The sequence below is a fragment of the Pseudorca crassidens genome, chromosome 15, assembly GCF_039906515.1.
Source record: "Pseudorca crassidens isolate mPseCra1 chromosome 15, mPseCra1.hap1, whole genome shotgun sequence".
NCBI classification, from domain to species: Eukaryota; Metazoa; Chordata; class Mammalia; order Artiodactyla; family Delphinidae; genus Pseudorca; species Pseudorca crassidens.
In genome coordinates, this window is record NC_090310.1 from 58,966,813 (window position 1) to 58,980,688 (window position 13,876).

The window sequence follows — 13,876 nt, forward strand, 5'->3', positions numbered from 1 at the left end:
AGGTTCCCTCTATACCCACTTTGTTGAGAGTTTTTATCATAAATGGATGTTGAATTTTATCAAAAGCTTTTTCTGCATCTACTGAGATGATCATATGATTTTTTTCTTCAATTTTTAATGTGGTTTATCACACTGATTGATTTGTGGATATTGAAAAATTCTTGCAACACTGGGATAAATCCCACTTGATTATGGTGTGTGATTCTTTTGATACATTGTTGGATTCGGTATGCTAATACTTTGGTGCGGATTTTTGCATCTGTGTACAGCAGTGATATTGGCCTGTAATTTTCTTTTTTGTGTGATATCTTTGTCTTATTTTGTTATGAGTGTGATGCTGGCCTCATAGAATGAATTTGGAAGTGTTCCTTCCTCTGCAATTTTTTAGAATAGGTTTCAGAAGGATACGTGTTAACTCTAAATTGTTGGTAGAATTCACTTCTGAAGTCATCTGGTCCTGGACTATTGCTTGTTGGGAGTTTTTAAATTACTGATTCAATTTCAGTACTTGCAATTGGTCTGTTCATATTTTCTATTTCTTCCTGGTTCAGTCTTGGGAGATTGTACCTGTCTGAGAATTTGTCCATATCTTAGGATGTTCATTTTATTGGTTCATAGTAATCTCTTATGATCCTTTGTATTTCTGTGGTAAGTACCATACCGTTTTAATTACTCTAGCTTTTTTGTATAGTTTGAAATCATGAGTGTGATACCTCCAGCTTTGTTCTTTCTCCAGACTGTTTTGTTATTTGAGGATCTTTTGTTTCCATACAAATTTTAGAATTATTTGTTCTAATTCTGTGAAAAATATCATTGGTATTTTGATTGGGATTGTATTGAATATGTACATTGCCTTGGGTACTATCATCATTTTGACAATATTAATTCTTCCAATCCATGAGCATGGTGTATCTTTCCATTTGTTTGTGCTGTCTTCAATTTCTGTTATCAGTGTCTTATAGTTTCCCAAGTACAGGTCTTTACCTCCTTAGTTGGAGTTATTCCTATGTATTTTATTCCTTCAATGCAATTGCAGATGGGATTGTTTTCTTAATTTCTCTTTCTGAGAGTTTGCTGTGACTGTATGGAAATGCAACAGATTTCTATGTATTAATTTTGTATCCTGCGACTTTGCCAAATACACTGATGACTTCAAATAGTCTTTTTGGTGGTGTCTTTAGGATTTTCTATGTATACTATCATGTCATCTGTCAACGGTGACAGTTTAACTTCTTCCTTTCCAATTTGAATTACTTTATTTCTTTTTCTTTCTGATTGCTGTGACCACGGCTTCCAATACTATGTTGAACAAAATGGTGAGAGTGGACATCCATGTCTTGCTTCTGATCTTAGAGGAAATGCTTTCAGATTTTTACCATTGAGTATGATGTTAGCTGTGGGCTTGTCATATACAGCTTTTATTATATTAAGGTATGTTCCCTCTATACCCAATTTGTTGAAAATTTTTATCATAAATGCATGTTGAATTTTGTCAAAAGCTTTTTGTGCATCTTTGTGTCTGAGATGATCATATGATTTTTATTCTTCATTTTTTTTAATGTGTTGTATTACATTGATTGATTTGCAGATATTGAACCATCCTTGCATCCCTGGGATAAATCCCACTTGTTCATGGTGTATGATCTTTTTCATGTATTGTTGGGTTTGGTTTGCTAATATTTTGTTGAAGATTTTGGCATCTGTGTACACCAGTGATGTTGGTCTGTAATTTTCTTTTTGTTTGTGTGATATCTTTGCCTGGTTTTGGTATCAGGGTGATGCTGGCTTCATAGAATGAGTTCAAGAGCATTCCTTCTGCAATTTTTTGGAATAGTTTGAATAAGATAGCTGTTGACTCTTCTCTAAATTGATAGAATTCACCTATGAAGCCATCAAGTCCTGAACTATTGTTTTCTGGGAGGTTTTTTTTCTGATTCAATTTCAGTACTAGTAATTGGTCTGTTCATATTTTCTATTTCTTCCTGGTTCAGTCTTTGGAGATTGTACATGTCTGGAAACGTGTCCATTTCTTCTAGATTGTCCATTTTATTGTGGTATAGTTGTTCATATAATCTCTTATGATCCTTCCTAATTCTGTGGTGTTGGTTGTGACTTCTCCTTTTTTATTTCTGATTTTATTGATTTGGGCTCTCTCTCTTTTTTTCTTAATGAGTCTGGCTAAAGGCTTATCAATTTTATCTTTTGAAAGAACCAGCTCCTATTTTCATTGATCTTCTCTATTGTTTTTTAGTTTCTATATCACTTATTTCTGTTCTGATCTTTATGATTTCTTTCCTTTTACTTACTTTAGCTTATGTTTGTTTTTCTTTTTCTAGTTCCTTTAGATGTATGGTTAGGTTGTTTATTTGAGATTTTTCTTGTTTCCTAAGGTGGAGGTTGTATTGCTGTAAATATCCCTCTTAGAACTGCTTTTGCTGCATCCATAGGTTATGGATCATTGTGTGTTCATTTTTCATTTGTCTCCAGGTATTTTTTTTGTTTCTTCTTTGATTTCCTTAGTGACCCATTTGTTGTTTAGTAGCATGTTGTTTAGCCTCCAAGTGTTTGTGGATTTTGCAGTTTTTTCCTAGTAGTTGATTCCTAGTCTCATAGTACTGTGGTCAGAAAGGATGTTTCATATGATTTCAATGTTCTTAAATTTACTGACTTGTTTTGTGGCCTAGCATGTGATCTACCCTGTAGAATGTTCCTTGTGCACTTGAAAAGAATGTGTATTCCGCTGATTTTTGATGGAATATTCTATAACATCTATTAAGTTGATCAGCTCTAATGTAACATTTAAGGTCAGTGTTACCTCATTGATTTTCTGTCTCAATGATCTGTCCTTTAACTAGGGGTGTATACGTTCCCTACTATTATTCTTACTGACAGTTTCTCCCTTTATGTCTGTTAATATTTGCTTTACATATTTAAATGGTCACATGGTGGGTGCATATGTCAATATATTTACAGTTGTTATATCTTCTCCTGGGATTGATCCCTTTATCATTATGTAATGCCCTTCTTGGTCTCTTTTTACAGTCTTTTTTGAAAGCCTATTTTGTCTGATATAAGTATTGCTACCCTAACTTTCTTTTTGTTTCTGTTTGCATGGAACACCTTTTTTCATCCCCTGACTTTCAATCTCTATCTTTAGACCTGAAGTGAGTCTCTTGTAGGCAGCATATATATGGGTCTCGTTTTTGTATCCATTCAGCCACTCTATGTCTTTTGATTGGACATTAAGTCCATTTACATTTAAATTAATTATATTTGGTATATACTTACTGTCATTTTGTTAATTATTTTCAGGTTGTTTTTGTAGTTCTTTTTTTGTTCCTTTCTTCTTTTCTTGCTCTCTTCCCTTGTGATTTGACGACTATTTTTAGTATTATGTTTGGATTCCTTTCTCTTTTATGTGTGTGTATCTATTATAGATATTTGGTTTGTGGTTACCATGAGATTTATATACAGCAATCTATACATATACATGATTATTTTAAGTTGCTGATCTCTTAAGTCAAATGCACTTTAACAACCTTGTATTTTTATGCTCCCCCCCTCTATTTACTGTTTTTGGCATCATATTTTACATCTTTTTGTTCTGTGTGTCCCTTAACTACTTATTGTAGCTATAGATGATTTTACTCCTTTTGTCTTTTAACCTTTCTACTAGCTTTATAAATGGTTGGTCTACCACCTTTACTGTATATTTCCCTTTACCAAATTTTTACCAATTTTTCCCTCATAATTTTTATATTTCTAGTTGTAGCCTTTTCTTGTTCACTTAGAGAAGTTCCTTTAACATTTCTTGTAAAGCCAGTTTAATGATGCTGAACTCTTTCAGATTTTGCTTGCCTGTAAAAATTTTGATCTCTCCATAAAATCTGAATGAAAGCCTTGCCTGGTAGAGTATTCTTGGTTGTAGGTTTTTTCCTTTCATTACTTTAAATATATAGTGCCACTCCCTTCTGGCCTGCAGAGTTTCTGCTGAAAAGTCAGCTGATAGGCTTATGGGGGTTCCCTTATATGTAACTAGTTGCTTTTCCTTTGCTGCTTTTAATATTTTCTTCATCTTTAATTTTTTCCATTTTAATTAAAATATGTCTTAGTATGGTCCTCTTTGGGTTGATCCTGTTTGGGAGTCTCTGTACTTCCTGGTCCTGGATGTTTATTTTCTTTACTGGGTTAGGGAAGTTTACAACTATTATGTCTTCAAATATGTTCTCTGCCCCTTTTTATGTCTCTTCTCCTTCTGGGACCCCTATAATGTGAATATTAGTATGTTTGATGTTGTCCCAGAGGTTTCTTAAACTGTCCTCATTTCTTATTGTTTCTTCTTTTTTCTGCTCAGCTTGAGTGATTTCCACTACTGTGTCTTTCAGTTCACTGATCTGTTCCTATGTATCATCTAATTTACTGTTGCTTCCTTCTAGAGTATTTTTAATTTCAGTTATTGTATTCTTTAGCTCTATTTGGTTCTTCTTTATATTTTCAAACTATTTGTTTAAAAATTCTATCTCTCAAAGGGAACCCTCCTACACTGTCGGTGGGAATGTAAGTTGGTGCAGCCACTGTTGAAAACAGTATGGAGGTTCCTTAGAAAACTAAAAATAGAATTACCATATGATCCAGCAATTCCACTCCTGGGCATATATCCAGACAAAACTATAACTCAAAAAGATACATGAACCCCTATGTTCACTGCAGCACTATTCACAATAGCCAAGGCATGGAAACAACCTAAATGTCCATTAACAGATGAATAGATAAAGAAGATGTGGGAGGAGCTTCAAGATGGTGGAAGAGTAAGAAGCGGAGATCAACTTCCTCCCCACAGATACATCAGAAATACATTTACATGTGGAACTGCTCCTATAGAACATCTACTGAACGCTGTCAGAAGACCTCAGACCTCCCAAAAGGAAATAAACTCCCCCCGTACCTGGGTAGGGCAAGAGACAAAACAATAGGGACGAGACCTGCACCAGTGGGAGGGAGCTGTGAAGGAGGAAAGGATTCCACACACTCGGAAGCCCCTTCGCGGGCAGAGACTGCGGGTGGTGGAGGGGGGAAGCTTCAGAGTCTCGGAGGAGAGCACAGCAACAGGGGTGCAGAGGGCAAAGCGGAGAGATTCCCTCACAGAGGAATGGTGCCGACCAGCACTCACCAGCCCAAGAGGCTTGTCTGCTCACCTGCCGGCGTGGGCGGGGGCTGGGAGCTAAGCCTCGGGCTTCGGTTGGATCGCAGGGAGAGGACTGGCGGCGTGAACACAGCCTGAATGGGGCTAGTGCGCCACGGCTAGCCGGGAGGGAGTCCGGGGAAAAGTCTGGACTTGCCGAAGAGGCAAGAGACTTTTTCTTCCCTCTTTGTTTCCTGGTGCGTGAGGTGAGGGGATTAAAAGCGCTGCTTAAAGGAGCTCCAGAGACGGGCGCGAGCCGTGGCTAACAGCGCAGACCCCAGAGACGGGCATGAGACGCTAAGGCTGCTGCTGCGGCCACCAAGAAGCCTGTGAGCAAGCACAGGTCCCTATCCACACCGCCCCTCCCGGAAGCCTGTGCAGCCCGCCACTGCCAGGGTCCCGGGATCCAGGGACAACTTTCCCGGGAGAACGCACAGTGCACCTTAGGCTACTGAAACGTCATGCTGGCCTCTGCCGCTGCAGGCTCGCCCTGCATCCGTACACCTCCCTTCCCCCGGCCTGAGTGAGCCAGAGCCCCCGAATCAGCGGCTTCTTTAACCCCGTCCTGTCTGAGCGAAGAACAGACGCCCTCAGGCGACCTACACGCAGAGTCGGGGCCAAATACAAAGCTGACCCCCCCACCCCCACCCCGGGAGCTGTGTGAACAAAGAAGAGAAAGGGAAATTTCTCCCAGCAGCCTCAGAAGCAGCGGATTAAAGCTTCACAATCAACTTGATGTACCCTTCATCTGTGGAATACCTGAATAGACAGACAACGAATCATCCCAAATTGAGGAAGTGGACTTTGGGAGCAAAGATATATTATTTTTTTCCACTTTTTCTCTTTTTGTGAGTGTGTATGTGTATGCTTCTGTGTGAGATTTTCTCTGTATAGTTTCTCTTTCACCATTTGTCCTACGGTTCTGTCTGTCCGTTTTTTTTCTTTTTTCTATTTACTTTTTAAAGTTTTTTTCTTAATTATTTTTTATTTTATTTTATTTTATCTTCTTTCTTTCTTTCTTTCTTTCTTTCTTTCTTTCTTTCTTTCTTTCTTTCCTTCTTTCTTTCTTTCTCTTTTTTCTCTCTTTTATTCTGAGCTGTGTGGATGCAAGGCTCTTGGTGCTCCAGCCAGGAATCAGTGCTGTGCCTCTGAGGTGGGAGAGCCAACTTCAGGACACTGGTCCACAAGAGACCTCCCAGCTCCACGTAATATCAAACAATGGCAAAAATCTCCCAGAGATCTCCATCTCAACACCAAGACCCAGCTTCACTCAATGACCAGCAAGCTACAATGCTGTACACCCTATGCCAAACAACTAGCAAGACAAGAACACAGCCCCATTCATTAGCAGAGAGGCTGCCTAAAATCATAATAAGGCCACAGAAACCCCAAAACAAACCACCAGACGTGGACCTGCCCACAAGAAAGACAAGATCCAGCCTCATCCACCAGAATACAGGCACTAGTCCCCTCCACCAGGAAGCCTACACAACCCACTGAACCAAATTTAGCCACTGGGGAAAGACACCAAAAACAACAGGAACTACAAACCTGCAGCCTGCAAAAAGGAGACCCCAAATACAGTAAGTTAAGCAAAATGAGAAGACAGAAAAACACACAGCAGATGAAGGAGCAAGGTGAAAACCCAACAGACCTAAAAAATGAAGAGGAAATAGGCAGTCTACCTGAAAAAGAATTCAGAATAATGATAGTAAAAGTGATCCAAAATCTTGGAAATAGAATAGAGAAAATTCAAGAAACATTTAACAAGGACCTAGAAGAACTAAAGAGCAAACAAACAATGATGAACAACACAATAAATGAAATTAAAAATTCTCTAGAATGGATCAATAGCAGAATAACTGAGGCAGAAGAACAGATAAGTGACCTGGAAGATAAAATAGTGGAAATAACTACTGCATAGCAGAGTAAAGAAAAAAGAATGAAAAGAACTGTGGACAGTCTCAGAGACCTCCGGGACAACATTAAAAACACCAACATTCAAATTATACGGATCCCAGAAGAAGAAGAGAAAAAGAAAGGGACTGAGAAAATATTTGAAGAGATTATAGTTGAAAACTTCCCTAATATGGGAAAGGAAATAGTTAATCAAGTCCAGGAAGCACAGAGAGTCCCATACAGGGTAAATCCAAGGAAAAACATGCCAAGACACATATTAATCAAACTATCAAAAATTAAATACAAAGAAAACATATTAAAAGCAGCAAGGGAAAAACAACAAATAACACACAAGGGAATTCCCATAAGGTTAACAGCTGATCTTTCAGCAGAAATTCTGCAACCCAGAAGGGAGTGACAGGACATATTTAAAGTGATGAAGGAAAAAACCTACAACCAAGATTACTCTACCCAGCAAGGATCTCATTCAGATTTGATGGAGAAATTAAAACCTTTACAGACAAGCAAAAGCTGAAAGAGTTCAGCACCACCAAACCAGCTTTAAAACAAATGCTAAAGGAACTTCACTAGGCAGGAAACACAAGAGAAGGAAAATATCTACAATAACAAACCCAAAACACTTAAGAAAATGGGAATAAGCACATACATATCGATAATTACCTTAAATGTAAATGGATTAAATGATCCCACCAAAAGACACAGACTGGCTGAATGGATACAGAAACAAGACACGTATATATGCTGTCTACAAGAGACCCACTTCAGACCTAGGGACACATACAGACTGAAAGTGAGGGGATGGAAAAAGATATTCCATGCAAATGGAAATCAAAAGAAAGGTGGAGTAGCAATTCTCATATCAGACAAAATAGACTTTAAAATAAAGACTATTAGAAGAGCCAATGAAGGACACTACATAATCATCAAGGGATCAATGAAAGAAGAAGATATAATAATTGTAAATATTTATGCACCCAACATAGGAGCACCTCAATACATAAGGCAAATACTAACAGCCATAAAAGGGGAAATCAACAGTAACACAATCATAGTAGGGGAATTTAACACCCCACTCTCACCAATGTACAGATCATCCAAAATGAAAATAAATAAGGAAACACAAGCTTTAAATGATACATTAAACAAGATGGAGTTAATTGATATATATAGGACATTTCATCCCAAAACAACAGAATACACATTCTTCTCAAGTGCTCATGGAACATTCTCCAGGACAGATCATATCTTGGGTCACTAATCAATTTAAGAAAATTGAAATCATATCAAGTATCTTTTCCGACCACAACGCTATGAGACTAGATATCAATTACAGGAAAAGATCTGTAAAAAATACAAACACATGGAGGCTAAACAATACACTACTTAATAACGAAGTGATCACTGAAGAAGTCAAAGAGGAAATAAAAAAATACCTAGAAACAAATGACAATGGAGACATGATGACCCAAAACCTGTGGGATGCAGCAAAAGCAGTTCTAAGAAGGGAATTTTATAGCAATACAATCCTACCTTAAGAAACAGGAAACATCTCAATAAACAAACTAACCTTGCACCTAAAGCAATTAGAGAAAGAAGAACAAAAAGACCCCAAAGTTAGCAGAAGGAAAGAAATCATAAAGATCAGATCAGAAATTAATGAAAAAGAAATGAAGGAAATGATAGGAAAGATCAATGAAACTAAAAGCTTGTTCTTTGAGAAGATAAACAAAATTGATAAACCATTAGCCAGACTCATCAAGAAAAAAAGGAAGAAGACTCAAATCAATAGAATTAGAAATGAAAAAGGAGAAGTAACAACTGACACTGCAGAAATACAAAGGATCATGAAAGATTACTACAAGTAACTCTATGCCAATAAAATGGACAACCTGGAAGAAATGGACAAATTCTTAGAAATGCACAACCTGCCGAGACTGAACCAGGAAGAAATACAAAATATGAACAGACCAATCACAAGCACTGAAATTGAAACTTTGATTAAAAATCTTCCAACAGGGCTTCCCTGGTGGCGCAGTGGTTGAGAGTCCGCCTGCCGATTCAGGGGACATGGGTTCGTGCCCCGGTCGGGGAAGATCCCACATGCCGCAGAGCAGCTGGGCCCATGAGCCATGGCCATTGAGCCTGCACGTCCAGAGCCTGTGCTCTGCAACGGGAGAGGCCACAACAGTGAGAGGCCCGGGTACCCCCCCCCCCAAAAAAGAGTCATGTACCAAAATGTTCACTGCAGCTCTATTTACAATAGCCAGGACATGGAAGCAACCGAAGTGTCCATCAACAGATGAATGGATAAAGAAGATGTGGCACATATATACAATGGAATATTACTCAGCCATAAAAAGAAATGAAATTGAGCTATTTGTAGTGAGGTGGATGGACCTAGACTCTGCCATACAGAGTGAAGTAAGTCAGAAAGAGAAAAACAAATACAATATGTTAACACATATATATGGAATCTAAGGGAAAAAAAAAAAGGTCATGAAGAACCTGGGGCAAGATGGGAATAAAGACACAGACCTACTAGAGAATGGACTTGAGGATATGGGGAGGGGGAAGGGTAAGCTGTGAAAAAGAGAGAGCATGCACATATGTACACTACCAAATGTAAAATAGATAGCTAGTGGGAAGCAGCCGCATAGCATAAGGAGATCAGCTCGGTGCTTTGTGACCACCTAGAGGGGTGGGATAGGGAGGGTGGGAGGGAGGGAGATGCAAGAGGGAAGACATATGGGAACATATGTATATGTATAACTGATTCACTTTGTTATAAAGCAGAAACTAACACACATTTTAAAGCAATTATACTCCAATAAAGATGTTAAAAAAAAAAAGATGTGGTACATATATACAACGGAATACTACTCAGCCATAAAAAAAAGAATGAAATAATGCCATTTGCAGCAACACGGATGCAACAAGATATTATCATACAAAGTGAAGGAAGTCAGAAAGACAAAGACAAATACCATATGATATCACTTATATGTGGAATCTGAAATATGACACAGGGACTTCCCTGGTGGCGCAGTGGTTATGAAACCACCTGCCAGCGCAGGGAACATGGGTTTGAGCCCTTGTCCAGAAAGATCCCACATGCCATGGAGCAACTAAGCCCGTGGGCCACAACTACTGAGCCTGCGCTCTAGTGCCTGCAAGCCACAACTACTGAAGCCCGCATGCCTAGAGCCCATGCTCCGCAACAAGAGAAGCCACTGCAATGAGAAGCCCGCACACTGCAACAAAGAGTAGCCCTCACTCACTGCAACTGGAGAAAGCCCACACGCAACAACAAAGACCCAACGCAGCCAAAAATAAATAAATTTATTTTTTAAATAATAATAATAAAATATGACACAAATGTACCTATCTATGAAACAGAAACAAAATCAGGGACATAGAGAATAGACTGGTGGTTGCGAAGGAGGAGGGGGTTTGGAGAGAGTAGGAGTGGGAGTTTGGTATTAGCAGATGCAAACTGGTATATATAGAATGGATAAAGAACAAGGTCCTACTGTGTAGCACAGGGAACTATATTCAATATCCTGTGATAAACCATCATGGAAGAGAATATGAAAAAGAATATATATATATATATATATATATATATATAACTGAGTCTCTTTGCTGTACAGTAGTAATTAACACAACACTGTAATTCAAATATACTTCAATAAAAAATAAATTTAAAAAAATTCTCTCACTCTGTTCATCCACTCTTCTCCCGAGTTCTTTGAACATCTTTACAATGATTACCTTGAGCTCTTTATCCAGTAGATTGCTTATCTCCACATCACTTAGTTCTTCTGGCGTTTTATCTTGTTCCTTCATTTGGAATTTATTTCTGTCTCATAATTTTGCCTAATTTGCTATTCTTGTCTCCATGTGTTTGGAAACATTTCCCAACCTTAGAGAAGTGGCCTTTTGCAGGAGACGTCCTATGCATCCCAGCAGCACACTCCTCTAGTCGGCAGAGCTATATGCTCTAGTGGTGCCTCTTTGCAGGCTGTGTGAGCCCTTCTGTTGTGGTAGGCTAACTACTATGGGTAGTCTGGTAGGTGTCGCTGGTGCATGGTCTGGTTGGTTGCCAGGCCCTACTTTGTGCAGAGGTTGCTGCCTGCTGGTGGGTGGGGCTGAGTCACAAGGCGACTGTCTATGCAGCCCCAAGGGTTACCAGGGCTAGTGCTGATCCACCAGTGAATGAAACTGGGTCCCAGGGAGGGCGGCTATGGGCCTGAGGGCCCTGGATCTAATGTTGGCCGGCTGGTCGGCAGTGCCCAATCCTGACACAGCTGGTTGTGGGGTCTGGGGTGTCCTACAGTTGGTGTTGACCCACTGGTCAGTGTGGCTGAGGGTTCCAAGGTGTCTTGGAGCTGGTATCAGCCTGTTCGTTGGTGTGCCTGGGGCCCTGGGGGGTCCTGGTGGTGATGTCAGCCTGCAGATGGGCAGAGTCAAGTGCCCAGGTCTCTGGCTACAGCGCTGTGGGTGTCCTAGAGTTGACCTACTGGTGGGCAAGCCTGGGTCCCAATGGCGAGCAGTGGAGCCCCAGAAGTCTGTGTCTAGTGCTGGTGAACTGGTGGGCAGGGCCAGATCCTGGGGCCTCTGGGGCAGCTGTGGGCTCAGACAGTCTTAAGGCAGCAGGCCTGCTGGTGGGTGGGGCTGTGACCCTGCCTGACTAGCTGCTTAGCCTGAGGTTTCCCAGTACATGTGCAAACAGGCTGGTGGGTAAGGCTGGGTCCATGTGCTAATAAGCTAGACAGAGGACTCCAACATGGCACTTGCCAGCATCCTCATGGTAGAACAACCTCCCCAAAATGGCTGCCTCTAGAGTCTGTGTCCCCAGGGGGGCAGTTGTCTCCTGCCTCTCCAGGAGGCTCTCCAAGATCAGCAGGTGGGTTGACCTAGTATCTTTTCAAATTACTGCCTCTGCCCTGGGTCCCTGACCATATGAGATTTTGTGTGTGCTCTTTAAGAGTAGATAATCTGTTTCCCAAAGCCCTCTGGCCTTCCAAGCCAAACATTCTGGGGCCTAGTCTTCATGGTGCAGGACCCCTGGGCTGGGACTCCTGATGTGGAGCTCAGACCCCTTGCTCCTTGGGGAGAACCTCTGCAATCATAATTATTCTCCCATTTGTGGGTCACCCACCCAGGGGTATGGGTCTTGACTATGCCACATCTCCATCCCTCCTACCTGTCTTGTTGTGGTTTCTTCTTCATGACTTTAGTTGTAGAAGATCTTTTCGCTAGCCTTCCACTTTTTCTCATCAGTGGTTGCTCTGTAAATAGTTGTAATTTTGGTGCACCTGTAGAAGGGGGTAAGCTCAGGGTCTTCTTACTGTGCCACCTTGGCCACTCCCAATTTTTGCACATTTATATTTTTAGAAGCTCTGAGTTCTGTTTGGGTATTTGGGCCTGCATGTGCCAGAAAGGTAACACAGATTGTTGGTGGCTGAGGAAATAATCCCTGGCTCCCACCTCCAAGAGTGGACACACAGCCTGACCCAAACTACCATGCACATAGGAACCTACACTTCCTCCCCTATTCACATTGTGTCACAATCATGCACACATATCCTGCACTGACAAGCAATTCCATCCCTCTATGGGCAGGATCACACCCCACCTGGAGGTTCACGTGGTCTGTGAGGAGATGAGGGTCATTGGGAGGGGCCTAGCAGGAGGAGTCCCAGCAGGAGACTCTTTGAAATTCTTAGACAGAGGGGTTGAGGGAACACAAGAGCACACCTCAGGCTCTCACAGAAATGGTGGGACTCCCATTCAGAGCTCTAGATAATTAAGCAGCCAAGTAATTTGTCAATATGAAGGATGTTTTTCTGGGATAATGCCCACCACTCAACAGATGGATAGGCCCCACCAGGTGGGAAGGACAGGCAGAGGGGTCAGGCTGTGGGCAGCTTTGGATTTCTAGCTTCTGTGTGAAAGACTGATTTTGCCTTTGTCAGGAAGTCATTCAACAAACTTATATTTAACACCAGATCCAAGATGACTAAAATCAGCCCCTGATCCCACTATAGCTACCATCCATAAAGCTGTTATTCCAAAATTAGGCATAAACATTTAATTTAAAATTAGATGTCATTTCTTTTCCAGAAAGTAGAGGAGTCTTGAAGGACTTCTGACCATGTGGGTAGGGGCAGAGTTTTCTGAGAAATGGACTGGGGACAAGAAAAATGTTTTAAAGGAAATATAATGTAGGAAGAAGACGTGAGAGGACTAGGGAGGGATATCCTCTGAAGCTCCACCCCATGCCCACTGCCCTCTCATGTGGAACAAGGGAACATGTTAGCTGAGAAAGCCACTACTTCAAGTTCTGGATGCCTGCTGTTTGGGGGTACCCACCTAAACTGCCCAGACCCCCGCTTAGTGCACCCATACCCCACCATATGCATTTTGTCTAGAGAAGTAGGGGGGTGGTTGGGAGGTGTAAGGGGGAAACATCAATAGAAACTTCTGCACCACTAGGCAGATAGGATCGCATATCAGTCAGTGAATCTCCAGCTGAAGACACTAGGAGACCAAAAACTCTGACTTCTTCCCCAAAGGGAACAAGGAACAATTCACTGCTAGAGACAGAAGGGCAGGATTCTGCCTTATGAATTGTGGAAACTGTGAGTACAGGTTCCACGTGTGCAGTCCCAAGGGGAGACTTTCTCCCTGACCCCAAACGGCAGTTAGGCTAGCTGATGCCTCAACAAAATTTTAATATGATGGGTCTCCCTGAAAATAGCAACTGAACAT